This window comes from Carettochelys insculpta, chromosome 19 (genome assembly GCF_033958435.1).
Source record: "Carettochelys insculpta isolate YL-2023 chromosome 19, ASM3395843v1, whole genome shotgun sequence".
NCBI classification, from domain to species: Eukaryota; Metazoa; Chordata; order Testudines; family Carettochelyidae; genus Carettochelys; species Carettochelys insculpta.
This window is the reverse complement of record NC_134155.1, coordinates 1,562,964-1,575,736: the sequence shown is the minus strand read 5'-3', so window position 1 is coordinate 1,575,736 and position 12,773 is coordinate 1,562,964. Positions and strand designations below refer to the sequence as shown.

General features: G+C 50.0%; 1 long non-coding RNA gene across 4 annotated transcripts in view; it reads left to right on the top strand.

Moving 5' to 3' along the window:
* LOC142023265 (uncharacterized) overlaps positions 1-11,979 on the top strand; it is a 124,501-nt gene extending 112,522 nt beyond the window's left edge. For all 4 annotated transcript variants that reach the window (XR_012648183.1, XR_012648182.1, XR_012648186.1 and 1 more), the window contains 2 exons: positions 3,605-3,790; positions 10,676-11,979. This is a non-coding gene — a long non-coding RNA (uncharacterized LOC142023265). The remainder of the gene's footprint in view (positions 1-3,604; positions 3,791-10,675) is intronic.
* The last annotated feature ends 794 nt before the right edge of the window (positions 11,980-12,773 follow it).

Sequence of the window (12,773 nt, the reverse complement as noted above, 5' to 3'; positions counted from 1 at the left end):
CCGGTTTCAGGTAGAAGTTGGCACTGAAAGCTCTCGCTGACAAATAGCTCAGCTCAGGAGCACGCGGCATATGTTAGGAGGACTGTCTTTAGCCACTAGTGTTGGAGGGGTAGCCGTGTTAGTCTGGATCTGTAACAGCAACGAAGGGTCCTGTGGCACCTTATAGACTAACAGAAAAGTTTAGAGCATGAGCTTTTGTGAGCACAGACTCACTTCATCAGATGCCCAGATGAGCATCTGATGAAGTGAGTCTGTGCTCACGAAAGCTCATGCTCAAAACTTTTCTGTTAGTCTATAAGGTGCCACAGGACCCTTCGTTGCTTTTAGCCACTAGATGGCTCATTGCATAAGAATCTGTCCATGGTTTCTGATTAGCGGCTGAACTTTACATTTTCAGTCTTGTAATATGATTAATGGATAAATAACAATAACCGTATGTTTAATAAAAGAAAATGTCCAACATTGGCAGTGGTGATTAAAGTTATTATATAGTTGTTATTTTGGATACCTGGTGATTAGCGCATGCCAGTCACTTTATTTCCAGGCTTTGGCACCTTGCTCATTACTAACTCAAGCCATAAAGTTGAATGATTCACAGTGCAAGTCATTTTATTGGTTCCATGCTGGAAAGGATTCCAGGGTTCTGAAATTCCGTGATGAGTTGAAGTTTCAGATTTCCCAATTCCCTGCATTACTGTTTCTCTTCCACGCCCTGCCCCCACCTCTAGGCTCTATTAGTCCTCAGCATGGATGTTTAAAATAGCTTTCTGCTTCAAAATATTGAAAGTGAATGCTCTGCTGTGAAACTGACAGCCCCAGAAAACTAAGCACTTATCCCCAGAACAGGTAAAGCAAGCCAAGAAAAGGCAAGCTTTCCTCTGCTGCCTGTATCCCTCACCTGTCCTGGTCGGACACCTCCCATGAGGAGATGGGAAATCGGTCTCCATACCCTCTGCTAGAAAAGGGACATATGGGGTGGGGGAGGGGCGCTCTTGTCTTGTAGGCATGGGACAATAATACAACAAAGAATGAGATTGCAGTGCCTCCCAAAAATGGAGTACATAGCCTAAAGCATGAGGGTGCAGCAGCACCCCCTAGGTCAAAGTAGTGACAACACACACCCGTTGCAGAGTTTCCATCAGCAGCACCCTTACTATAGAAACTGTTTCAATCATCCTGCTGAAACAGGCTAACAGCTCACTCCCTGCCTGTACAAACCCACTTCTCTTCACTTCCTGCCCTCTGTGGGAGGGAGAACAAACACTGGGATACGTCCCCGGATGCTGTGGTGGATTCCCTGCCCTTGCATCCAGGGGCATCTATTCGTGAGAGAGGACACAGCTACGTTACCAGTTTGCAGAGCTTCCATAGGCCACACCACAGCATCATGGCTCTTGAATGCGCTCCATGATCCTTGGAGGATGTGCTAAAAGATCCTGCCTTTGACTGGCTGAGGCCCTAGGTAATGGCTTTCTGCAGGACTACTAGGATTGCTCAAGCCCTGTTGTAGTATGGCTGTTGCAGTCGCTCGCTGCCATGGCAGAATTTCAGTGCTGCATGAAATTATTCTTGTCCACTATTTGCATATCCCTTCAGAAGTGCCTTGTCCCCTTTATGTCAAAATGCATTCTATAAATGTAAGTTACTTGCACTGTTTATTGGTTGGCACAGTGTCCATCGTATTCCCTGCTGTGCTCCTAGACAAAGGGTGTGTGTGTTTATCAGCGTAACATCTTCATTTTCTCGTGTGTGTGCCTGTAGCTCCCTGGTAGGTGTGGGCATGGCAAGGCTTGGCAGCATAATGCTAGGGGAATATGGAGGAGCTGGATGCGAGTCACCCACTTAGTCACTGGCATGTGCTGTGGGAAACCTGTGTTTTGTGGTTTTGCAGTGCCCTTGCTTTTTAGCCAGCCAGACATGCAGGCAACCGTCCCCTCATTAGCAATATGGCACTTACCACTCCTGTGGAAAGCAAATTCAGTCTCAGCTCTGAGGCAGAACGGCTTTGTGATTCACTAAGCTCTGCAACAGATGCTGAGCTGACAGTTTCAGGACAGATTGTGAAATTTGATCACAGGGTAGGAAAGTCAGAGCCGCCCCTTGAGGGTAATAGCAACAGAGAACCACCCCTGCAGAGTGACCGCAGTAGTAGTGTGGCTTACGACACTTTCCACCTGCTTGGGTCAGCACATTATAATCACAAGGAGGATGGGGGGAGTGATGTGTTACTGGTTTTTTTGCACAGGTTCCTTGAGGTATGGCTGAGTATGATCAGTTCAACTCCTAGCCACACCCCTGGAATAAAAGGTGCCCTTCATGTACTTGCTGCAACACACCCATCAGTTCAGCTTGGACTCAGTCCTTGGACTTCTTGGGACGAAATACAGGTCTAAACTTTGCCCTTTGACTACTCTCCACATCGCTTTGTAGTACTACTGTAAGTGTTTCATTCAACAGTGCCCAGGTTTCAGTAGGCTACGGCCTGTTACCTCTCTGCTTTCAGCAGCTGGGTGGTCCCTTTTGGGATGTGTGAAACCTTCAGTGTCCCTTGTCCTGCAACTTCTGCAAAAGCCATTTCCTCATGGATGTTGATCACAAGTACTGTTGTACTGATGACATGAGAGATACACAATATTATCCCACTTGCCCCTGGGCACACCATGCTACATCTGTCTTCTGCCTCCAATGTCCTCAACAGCTTCTTCATACTGGTGAGGAGCCTGCACCTGCATTTACTTTTCAACAACTCATATCTTAAAGATGTGCACAAATAGGAAAGAAGTCAGAGAATCATATGAAGGATAGCTAGGGCTGCAAGGCCAGGTTATTGGGAAATACTGTTAGAAAGAAAAATTTATAGCTTAGCTAAACAGCAATTTATGGCTTATCCAGACTACCACAGAATATGGACCCACTCAGGGTCATTCTTCGCGGGTTCAGTTTCATACCTCTAGTCTGGATGCACTAAATCAAGCTCTTGGAGGTCACAGTCAACCCCTGTACTCCTCGCAAGATGTGACGAATAAGGGAGGTCAAAGGGAGAAACTCTCCTATCGACCTTCCCCTGCATAGGCAGACAAGTGAGCTGAGCACTGATGTGTGAATTTTAACTATGCATGGTCATAGCTAAAATTGTGCGTCTGAAGTCAACTTTCTTGGTCTAGTATAGGCGTAGTCTTAGAGGCATGTGAAACCCTCTATAGAATTGAAAAGAAATATACAATAAATAAATAAGATACAAACCAAACTCCACAATCTCCTGTTCCACTCAGTGAAGAGCAAAGAGAGAATGCAGATCTGTGGTAAATCCATCTCTGGCTTTTTCATTGTGGTAGGTTCTCGGGTTCCATGATAATGAGTATAGTGCAAATACTTAGATTACAGGATAATATTTGACAGGGGTAATCTAGGGCTGTCAATTAATCACAGATAATTTACGTGATTACCTCAAAAGTTAATTGTAATGTTAAAAAAATCACAATTAGCCACAGGTTCCATTGCACTGTTAAAATAGCAATAGAAATTTAGTAAATAATTTTTTGATTTTGCAATCTTTATTGTGAAAGTGTAACATACAAACGTAGATTTTTTGTTTTTGTTGTAGAACTGCACTCCAAAACAAAGCAATGTAAACGTTAATACCTACAAGTCCACTTAGATCTTTTTGTTCAGCCAATCAGCAAGACAGACAAGCTGCTGGCTTCTTGATACACATTCCTATGAACCTTCATGCTTTGGCTACCATTCCAGAGGGCATATTTCAAAGGTGATGACACTTCTGAAAAATGTGGTAAGTAAATTTGTGACTGAATTTCTTTGGGGAGAATTGTATGCCTCCTGCTCCTGCCACGTTCCGCCATTTTGTGTTGTAGTGGTCTTGGATGAGGACACAGCATGTTTGCTTTAAGAACATTTTCATTTCAGATTTGATAAAACACAAAGAACATACCAATAGGAGATTTCTAAAGATAGCTACAGCCTTGACCCAAGGTTTAAGAATCTGACATGCCATCCAAAAATCTGAGAGGAAAAAGTTGTGCAGCATTCTTTGAGAAGTCTTAAAACAACGCTCCAATACAATACCTACAGAACCAAACCACCAGAAAAGAACATCAGCCTTCTGCTATTGGCATCTGAGTCAGTTGATGAAAATGAACTTGCATTGGTCTGCGCTGCTTTGGACTGTTATCAAGCAGAACCTGTCATGAATATGGGTACATGGCCTCCAGAATGGTGGCTGAAACATGAAGCGACATAAATCCTTACCACATCTGTCACATAAATATTTTGTGATGTCAGCTACAACAGTACCGTGTGATTGCCAGGTGATCTTTTAAATAAGAGATGGGCGGCATTATCTCCTGCAAATGTAATCAAACTTCTTCATCGAGTGTCCCCGTGGGTGCTCCACAATAGGTGTCGGGCTCGCCCGGTGCCGCAGATCGGAAATCTTCCAGCAGGTTCTCCTGGATCGCGCATGCGCTGGCGCGCGTTCCTCCCTTGCGCGTCCCTGGCCACGTGCACGATCCGGTCCCCGCCAGTTCCTTCTCAGCTGCCATTGGCTGCAGACGGAATCCCCTCAGGCTACGGCCAGAGTCAGATTAGACAGTGTTTTTAGGTGTAGATTGTTGTTTCTTTAAAAAAAAAAAAAAAAAAAAGAGAGAGAGAGAGAGAGAGTGAGTATTTAAAAAAAAAAAGAAAAGAAAATAATAAGAGAGAGAGAGGAGCGGAGAAGAGGAGTGGACGTGAAGGCCAGTAGGCCGCCCGCTGCCTGCAGGTGGGTGTCCGCGATTCGGGGAAACAGGCACGGACTAGGTGCTAAGTACCCTATTAACAGTACAGACTCACTGCGATGGCTTCTGCAGACTTTAAAAAGTGTGAGTCCTGCCGCGAAGCTATGCCGGCCTCCAGTGGGCATAGTGAATGCATCCAATGCCTGGGGGAATCACACGTTACCCAGAAGTGTTCCCACTGTGCTAAGCTCACAGCCAAGGCCAGGAAAGACAGAGAAATGCGTCTTAAAATGCTCTTGTTTGATAAGGCCCTCCAGCCAGACGTGCCGGAGAGGCAATCAGAAGGGCCCTCTGGGTTCCACAAGAGGAAGGCAGCTTCTCTCACCCCCTCGGTGCAAAAACGGAGGAAACTCTCCCCAGCTTGATCCCTGCCGGCAGTTTCAGGGAGCGGGATGGGCGGAGTGCACAGCCCCCCAGCCACATACTCAGGCAAGCGGCACCGCGGCAGCGCACGTGGCAGAGGCTGAGCCTCCGATTACGAAACAGCCGGTACGCACGGCGCCTAGAGTGTTGGCAAGGCACGCGCCAGAACCAGCGGCACCACCACAGGCGGCACCGACCCCCGCGGTACCAGTGGTGCAGGGCCAACAGGCACGGAGCCTGCAGGCACCGGAGGACGTTATCTGCGCGGCACCGCAGCTGAGCGGGCCGAGTGCGGCGCCGACAGCGGGGCCGAGATCCCTGGCGCAGGAGGGGGTGGTGCCAGCCCTGCAGGGGAGGGGAAAGGCAAAAGCAAAAGCCCAGCACCACAGCCCTTCTCCGGACAGCACTGCGCTCCTGCTAGCAACAAGCCCTCCCCCTGTGCTACACACGCCGCCCAGAAGGCCTGGGTCTCCACCGGCCGATCCAGAACCACCTCCTGCATTTCTCCAACCAATGTCACCATGGCTTGGGCCACCTTCACCCTTTCTGTGCCTGGATCCACTGGAGTACTATCACAAACCAGTGTCACCGCTATCTGTGTCATCGCGGAGGTCTCTCTCCCAGGCATCAGGGGTAGACACCCCGAGAGTGGTCCACGTCTCTGTCCCCGGACCCGTGCCCGTGCTGCCATGGTCGTTCTTATCATGCTGGACACAGACACCCCAGGCCTACGCCCAGGGGCAGGTCCCCCCCGGCCGTCCAATACCCCCGTGGGCACTCCCGTTCGGGGATGGAAACTCAGTTATCTCAAGGGGAGTTAATTTTAGAACCCCGAGACTTTCCTTCGCAATCCTCCGGCAAGCAGGTGTACCATCGGCCGCAGGAACCTGAGAGTTGGAGGGAAGTTTACCCTAGTGGTTCCTCCTCGTCCTCCCCAGATGAGGCCATGGCCCCCGGGGATGTCGCTCCCCCGGACGACCTTAAACTGTTTCAGGAGCTGTTTAAAAGGGTGGCTTTCACACAAGGCATTCAGACGGCAGAAGTGCAAGAGAAACATCACAAACTCCTGAAAAATTTGAGACCCCCGGCTTCATCCAAAATCGCTATCCCGCTGGACGAAGCCATTATGGAGTCAGCCACTACCATATGGCAGACTCCGGCCTCCATTCCGCCTGTGAACAAGAGAGCGGATAAGAAGTACTTTGTCCCGGCAAAGGGCATGGAGTTCCTTTTCAGTAACCCACAACTGAACTCATTGGTGGTCAAATCGTCCCAGCAGAGGTCAAAGACTTCTCAGTACAAATCGGGGGGATCGGACAAAGATGCCAAGAAGCTAGAGCTGTTCGGCAGGAAGTTATATTCCTCTTCCACCCTGCTATTGAGAGTGGCAAATTATGCGGCACACCTAGCGAACCATAACTTTGATAATTACTCCAGGCTTACTTCTCTCATGGATTCACTTCCAGAAGATAAGAAGCCGGTGTTGAAGGCAATTGTGCAAGAGGGCTGCGCAGCTTCGAGGATGGGAGTCCAGATCACCCTGGATGTGGCAGATACGGCGGCATGCTCAACGGCTACAGCAGTGGTCATGCGTAGAGAATCCTGGCTCCAGACATCGGGCATCCCGAGGGATCTACAGGCGAAGATCATGGATCTTCCCTTTGACACGCAAAAGTTGTTTGCAGACTCAACCGACTCGGTCCTCCACTCCAGTAAGGACTCGAGAGCTACACTTAGAACCCTGGGTATTTATACCCCTCCATATAGGAAGAAAAAATATTACCCTCGGCAAAGACGCTACCCGTACCAACCACAGCATGCACAGTATCAACGGAGCTGCGACCAAGGGCGACATCAACAGCAGCAACAGTACAGAACTCCCAGGCGATGTTCCCAACAAAGCCGTACAACCTCGGGACAGGCCCAAAGGCAACAAGTTTGACAGGCATGTCGAGGGCTGCACTATCACTCCCATCGCGCAATGCCACTCTCATCTCATGTTCCATCATCGCCTCAGACCGTTTCAATCCCAAAGGCAAAAGATCACCACAGACAAATAGGTGCTGGAGATCATAGCCACGGGTTACGCGATCCCTTTCCAGTCGCTCCCACCGAAGAAGCCTCCCTCCAGGCCCCATCTCCGGGACGCTACCCACAAGGCGAGGCTCAAACAGGAGGTGGACCACCTTATGTTCATAGGGGCGGTGGAAAGAGTGCCGGAACAATTCCAGGGGAAGGGATTTTATTCACGCGACTTCCTCACAGAGAAGAAAACAGGAGGCTGGAGGCCCATCTTAGATCTTCGGGGCCTCAACCGCTACTTGCGCAAGCAACGATTTCGGATGATTACAGTCGCCTCCATACTCACGGCACTGGACGATGGAGATTGGTTTGCAGCCCTCGACTTACAAGATGCGTATTTTCATATAACGATCCACCCGGCGCACAGGCGCTTCCTCCGCTTTATGGTCGGCAAGGAACACTTCCAGTACAGGGTTCTTCCGTTCGGCCTCTCCTCGGCCCCCAGAGTCTTTACCAAAACCCTGGCAGTGGTGTCAGCCTACCTGCACAGACAGGGGGTATTCATATTTCCATACCTGGATGACTGCCTATTGAAAGGGGCCTCGAAGGCAGAGGTCCTACGCATGATACGCGTCACAGCGGACACGTTTTCTTCGCTGGGCCTAGTCATCAACCTCGCGAAGTCAAAGACCGACCCCACACAGGACATAGAGTTCATAGGGGCATGCGTAAACTCTATCACAGCAAGGGTGTACCTACCCGACGCCCGCTTCCGCGCCATCAGTTCGCTGGTGCAAGTCATAACATACAGCCCCACGGTGCCGGTCTTAACGTGCTTACAGCTGCTGGGCCATATGGCGGCAGCAACATTTGTGGTACAGGACGCCAGATTGCACATGCGAAGCCTGCAGCATTGGCTGGCGAGCGTCTACAGACAGGCATCCCACACTGTTCACAGGGTGGTGTCACCCACAACAGAGGTGCGCAGATCCCTGGCGTGGTGGGTAAACCCCAAGAACTTGCTAGCCGGGGTGCCCTTTCACCAACCACAAATTTCTATTTTTCTTACTACCGACGCTTCCCACATAGGATGGGGAGCGCACATCGGCGACAAGGTGACGCAAGGGCTATGGTCCCCTGCGGAACAGTCACTGCACATAAACATACTGGAGCTCCGAGCAGTGTTCAACGCCTGCAAGCATTTCTGAGAACACACATATGGCAAAGTAGTCGGGATCAATACAGACAATACCTCCACTATGTTTTACATAAATCGACAGGGAGGAGCCAGATCCCGTGCCCTATGTGCGGAAGCAGTCCAACTGTGGAACTGGTGCATTGCCAACAACATTACGTTGAAAGCCTCATACTTGCCAGGCGCTCACAACGTGAAAGCAGATCAGTTGAGCAGGCGCTTCGCACTCACGCACGAATGGCAGATCCGCTCCGATCTGCTACGACCGATCTTTCATACATGGGGGTTTCCCCAGATGGATCTGTTCGCCACACAGCACAACAAGAAGTGTCCCCAGTACTGCTCCAGGGCAGGAGTGGGGTGGGGGTCCCTGGGGGATGCATTCATGATTCCATGGAAGGGCCCCCTACTTTACGCGTTCCCCCCCTACAGCGCTTATCCACAAGGTCTTGCAGAAAGCCAGAAGGGAGAGAGCTCGCATGATACTAGTAGTCCCAACGTGGGATCGGCAGCAATGGTTTCCCTTGCTTCTGCGCATGTTGGACCGCCCACTGCTCCCTCTACCGGTGGCGCCGGACCTACTCACGCGGGCCCAGGGGTCCATAGTGCACCCAAACCCTCAGAGTCTGTGCCTACAAGCATGGCTAATCCATGGCTCAGCTCCTTAGAAAGTACATGCACGGAGAGAGTACAACAAGTCCTGGAAAGTAGCTGAAGGACCTCCACCAGGAAGACTTATAAGCAGAAATGGACTCGATTCACAGCCTGGTGTTCCGCCAAGCAGTTAGCTCCCCTTAACGTTCCTATACCAATAATACTTGAATACTTATTGGACCTCAAGAGGGGCGGACTTTCCTTATCCTCGCTAAAAGTCCACCTCGCTGCTATATCAGCTTTTCGGCATACAGAGGAGGGGCCCACGGTATTTGCCCATCCTATCGTTACCAGGTTCTTGAAGGGGTTGGTAAACCTGTACCCCCCTCAGAAACCGCTTCCACCATCGTGGAACCTGGACTTGGTGCTCAGCACGCTCACGGGTCCACCTTTTGAACCGTTAGCCACGGTTCCCCTACGTCTCCTTACGATAAAAACAACATTCCTCCTTGCAATTATGTCAGCTCGCAGGGTGAGTGAGCTCGCAGCAGTGATGGCAACGCCGCCCTGCACAGTGTTCTCAAAGGAGGCGGTAACCTTATGGCTGCACCCAGCCTTTGTTCCAAAAGTTTCTTCAGAGTTCCATCTTAACGAACCAATAGTTTTACCCTCGTTTTACCCGAAGCCTCACAGCTCCAGCAAGGAGGCACGCCTGCATCTCCTGGATGTGAGGAGGGTGTTGGCCTTCTACATAGACAGAACTAAGTCGTTCCGGAAAACAAACAGGCTTCTAGTGTCTCTCGCTCCCAGGTCAAAAGGAGAAGGTCTCTCTTCACAGAGAATCTCAAAGCACATTGTGTCCGGTATAAAAATGTGCTACGAGCTTCGAAAGACTCCTTTGCTGGCTCCGCCCAGGGCTCACTCCACCAGGGCGGTGGCGGCGTCAACAGCCTTCTTTAAGGGCATCGCATTGAAGGACATCTGTAGAGCGGCGACCTGGTCGTCCTATGACACCTTTGCCAAGCATTATGCCCTACATCGGGTATTCCAAGAGGATACCCGCCTCTCGACAGCAGCCCTTTCGGGGGCAAGCTGCACATAAACCGATTACCTACCTCCTTTCTTGGGTTACTGCTGGGTAGTCACCTATTGTGGAGCACCCAGGGGGACACTCGATGAAGAAAGAGAAGTTACTCACCATAGTAACGATGGTTCTTCGAGATGTGTCCCCGTGGGTGCTCCACCACCCGCCCATCCTCCCCGCTTCGGATCTCTGTCTAGTGTCTTTCAGGAGCATCCGAGGCGGTTGGTCAAGGAACTGGCGGGGACCGGATCGCACACGTGGCCGGGGACGCGCAAGGGAGCGGCGCGTGCCGGCGCATGTGCGATCCAGGAGTAACTGCTGGAAGATTTCCGATCTGCGGCGCCGGGCGAGCCCGACACCTATTGTGGAGCACCCACGGGGACGCATCTCGAAGAACCACCGTTACTACGGTGAGTAACTTCTCTTTGTTTGTCCTAGCAACTGGCTGAACAAAAAGTAGGACTAATTGGACTTGTAGGCTCTAAAGTTTTACATTTTGTTTGACTTTTGAATGCAAATTTTTGTACAGAATGCTACATTTGTAACTTTAAACTTTCATTTTAAAGAGATTGCACTGCAGTGGGTGAAATGGGGGAATTTAAAAATATTATTTTTTTTTTACAGTGCAAATACAAGTTGAACCTCCCTTCTCCGAGACACATCATCAGGGATCCCATGGGTGCTGCCGGACTGGAGCCCTAGTGGAAGGGAGCCCAGCAGCTGGGCAGGGAGCCCAGCAAGGGGACTGGTGGCAGGGAGCAGGAGAAGAACCTTAGCAGGATTGGAGCCCAACTGGGCGCTGGGGTGGACAGCAGGGAGCATGGGCCAGCCCAGAATGGAACCCAACTGAGAGCTGGGGCTGGTGGCTGGGAGTGGGGGCTGGCTGGGAGCCCAAAAGCCCGGAACAGAGCTCAGCTGGGAGGATGGGAGCTAGGGCCAGTGGCAGAGAGCAAGCATGGGGGCCAGGAGAGGAGTCTGGAATCCAGCAGCAGAGGGGTCAGCATTGACCTCCCCGCTCCAGCAAACTCCCTGATTGAGAACCAGAGCACTGTACATGTATTCTGTGGTGTAACGAAAATCAATCTATTTGAAAAGGTAGAAAACACCCCAAGATTTGAATAAATGGTGTTCTGTCACTGTCAGTGCAATTAATCATGATTTTTTGCTCTTGACAGACTGGTGTAAAGACAGGGAGGTGAATGTTTCAGCATGGTACAAGAGCACTCTGAAAAAGCTCCACTGGCACAGAAATTTCCTGCCTGATTATTTTGTGGGAAAGGAGAAGGCAGCCCTTCAGCCTTGCCTTGTTGTTGTTACATTGGTTCCATACCTGATCAAATTCAAGGTCTTAGGCATAATTTTTAAAGCCGTTAGGAGCTGCCAGCACAAGAAGTGAGACTGGCAGGAGCAGGAAGAAGAGCTGTTACGGCACTTGGCCCTCGGGAGGGAGTTCCTTCCACTAATGCTCAGAATGACAGTGAGACCTGCCACATTTAAATGTAAACACAGAACACACCACTTCATCAAGTGGATGTCTATACTACAAAAAAAGTGAGTCTCAGAGCCTGGGCCAGCTGACTCCAGTTCATGCTCTGGGGCCAGGATTAGCAGTGTAGACAGACACAGCAGCTCAGGCTGGCGCCTTGCTCTGAGACCTTCCCCCATTGCCAGGTGTCAGAGCCCAGGCTCCAACCCTAGCAAGAATATCCACAGTGCAAGCCCCAGGAATCAGCTAACCCAGCTTTTGAGACTTGCTGGCATGGGTTTTGTTGCTGCAGTACATTCATACCTTTAGTTGTCTAATCATGATGATAATAAGTGAAAGAGGAGAATCATTCAGAGCAGTTGGAGTCATGTCTCAGGATAAAATTCACAGTCATGGGGTGGAGAGGTAACTATGCACCGACTTCAAAGCCAGCTCCAGATAATGAGAGCTTGGATTCTCAGTTTTGTGCTGGGCAGATCCTGTCTTTCACCATCCCTCTGGTGGAAAGCTGCATAGCTGGGATGGAGACAGCTTGCTTCAGTTACCAATTTCATCTCAAAATATGGCATGGCAGGGTTTGCAGCCACATACATACTGCAGATATTTGCTCTGCATTCCTGGATCAGCCCCAAGAAAACTTTGTTAGCTGCACACGCCAGATTCACCTTCATTCTGGAGCTTTAGGTACTGCTTTAAATATGTTTGTTCTAGGCTCGCAAGCACCTAGCAGGTGGGGTTTGAGACCTTGAATTTGACTCAGTATTCTATGGGAAACCAGTGTAAAGGAAAGAGGACAGGCTTGATTTGTTCACAGCTGCCTATCTCGCTGAAATCTGTTCTGTTCTAGTTGGCATTTCCTTAGGATTGATGGCTTTGTGCCCAGGTGTGATTGTTGCCATCCAGACAAGAGGTGACAAAGGCATATGTAATTAAAAGCAGCTTATCGTCTGTCAGAATAGCACAAAATGTTCTAGCCATCAAGTGGCGAAAGTGTTGCTGGCTATAGATGGAAGATGCTTAGCCTCAGTGAAGAATCCAAGAGCACTTCTAAACTAGGGACTGACTTGACCAATTATGGACGTGTGCCTTAACCAAAGGCAGCTGTGCTGGAGCTGAAAGCTCCATAATACATTTTCCTCTGCCTCCCAACATCGCCTCCTCCTCTGTTGGATTCAGCTTCAACTAGCTGTTCATCTGCCAGCTGATCTTGTCCAAACATTGAGCCCTAGTTCATTG